The following is a 2,637-nucleotide window of genomic DNA, read 5'->3' as shown; positions in this document are numbered from 1 at the left end:
TTTCGAACATGTCATACAAGCAGCAATAAACTGTGCACCAAATAACCTCTCTCACTGTAGAGACAAAGCCCAAGTACACTGATTTGGGAAACCTCTCCATTAATACCCAATGGCTTGGACTATCCCAAGACTTACTTCTGCCATAACACAATGCTCCTTTGAATATGCTTGTTCTTGAGTTTTTCTGTGTTACCTAAAATTTCTGCAGGTCATACCACAGAGGGAGGAAGAGGAGGAAAAGCATGGTGGAAAGGATGTCTCATGACCCAGCTGGAGAGTGCTGAGAGTCATGGAAGGAATGGAAGGTAACTGTGGACATGAGGGAGAGCTAGAGAACCCGTGTCCATGGGGAAAAGACACAAGGAAAGGAGAGAGGGATTTTTTACAGGTCTCTGACCAAAGGATGCTCCAAGGTAATTCAGAGTATTAATCAGGGCAAGCTGTTTTGTTCCATCTAAATTGAAATGAGTTTGCCTGTTTATTTCACTAATTTTGAACCAGACAACCATGATTTTGGAGCTATGGTAGAGCATACACTATAGCAATTATTAATGTAATTACTAGCATAGGAAATAAGAGAATTCTGATTATTGTGAAAGTTGAGCAGTGAGCAGAGGGTGGTAGTGGCCATGGAAAAGGTAGAATGCTGAACTACACAAGCCCATTTCCATGAAGGGATAATGAAAAGCTTCTGAACAGAATTTGTATGATATAATTTAAGGTCTTTGTAACACATCATCTTTTTATTCCCACACTCCTGGCAAACTAACACCTCTCTATATGCATAATATTTTATAATAACTATGATCCCAAAGAATAAATGACTATATTATGACGTTTTCTCTAGTGTTTACTGTGTTTTCCTGGCATGTGTTGTTAATAAGCCCCATGTCACATACAGCATTTTAAAATGGTTTACAGGAGAATTCTTTTCATAGCCTCTAAGACAATGCAAAACCTACTTCATCCTTACATACACAGCATCTAGCTGCAAACTTCTCAAGGTACAGACATGTCTCCCTGGAAACACAGACTACAACAGATGCATTATCCTTGGTACCTGAGAGAGGTCACTGTCACGTATTTCCAAATAAGTGCAAAAAGCCATCAAATGAATTTAATTGCCTTCATTTCTTTTAACTTTTTCCAGCAGAGCATGGGGCTTGCCTTCAGGCAGTGGCAATCTTATTCCTTCTGCTTTTAAAATCTGTGTTGAATAATCACAGATGTTTTCATTAAAACATAGTAAAGCAAAATCCTTTAACTGTTCTGTTAAAATGCTGGCTTCAGCGATGACTTGGACAATTAATTAAGGTAAAATAAAATGCTTTTATTGTCTACATCATATTGGTTTCAATCCCTTTACTCTTGTTTTGAGAAATATAGCATGCAGGAATATAAAATCTATCTTTTCAGCACCATTCACTGTATCTTTACCTTTAAATGTGTAATACAAAATTCCCCATTATGCACAGTCTTTTTTAAAATTATTATGTTCCAATCTTTTGGTAGCATATTTCTTTCATTTCTCTACTGTAATAACCATACATTGAGGAAATGGTTTTGCTGAGCCCTTCAGAATGATATACAAGTCTTTTTCCTGAACAGGCATAGATGATTTACGGCCATAGGTGATATATATAGATATATATATATATATATATATATAATCCCTCTCAATACAGTATCCTTTGTTGGTCATTCACTCAGTTCAGGTGGCTAACTGAAATGACTAGATTTGATCTTACAATAAGAGGGGTGCATGATTTTGCATCACATAAAAACACTGCAGCCATATGGGCAACTTCTTTTGTGTCTCTTCAACAAAGATACTACAGCTACTCCATTTCCTATTCTGGAACCTGCCAGCAACACCTGCCATTGGTTCTGTCTCATTTTCTCCAATACTTTTTTCCTCTCTCGCAGCCTTTTTCTTAATGGCACTTGTATGCCTTCCAGATAGAGATTACTTATCTTCATGTGTAGTTTCCTGCATGAGATTAGACAAATTTTTTTCAAAGTCCAAACCCATTTTAATCCACCAGCTACTTCCCACCTACTGCACCCGTGATGCTCTGAGACATTCTAGCAGATGGAAGCCATACTACAGGCCCTGCTCGACATTACTGACTTTGCAGTGATCATTCAGCAACGATTGGGGTGCACACAACCTAACGCAGGCGGGCTTCGCTGTTATAGTTCACAAGCGTTTCATTACGATGAGTATAAAGTAAAGCCTTTCTGGGAAGGGTGAGTCAGCACAACCTTCCGCCACCTTCCCCTGCACGAACAGCTGCCAAAAGCCACAAGCCAGCCGTGCCTGCCCACCGCGGCCGCCCACAACACTTGTTCCCTGCACTCCGAAGCGTTACTTGCAAACCAGGCAGCGCTTTGTGTAACCGGGTGTTTTAAAGCGCTTGCAGGGCGCTGTTAAGCGTCGCCATCCCGGTTTCAGGGGCGGATGATGAGGGAAGCGGCGTCGAGCACAGGGCACCTCCCGCCCCAGCGCTCGGGCACGTGGCGGCCGCCCGAGGCCGGAGCCGCGCCCTGCTCCGGGCGGGGCCGCTGCGCCCGACTTGGCGGCGGCACCCGTGCCCCCGGCCCGGCACAGACAGCCGGACCCCGAGAGGACGCCAC

The sequence above is a fragment of the Passer montanus genome, unplaced genomic scaffold (assembly GCF_014805655.1).
Source record: "Passer montanus isolate IOZ18808 unplaced genomic scaffold, ASM1480565v1 scaffold14, whole genome shotgun sequence".
Taxonomy (NCBI): Eukaryota; Metazoa; Chordata; class Aves; order Passeriformes; family Passeridae; genus Passer; species Passer montanus.
This window is presented reverse-complemented; position numbering follows the sequence as displayed.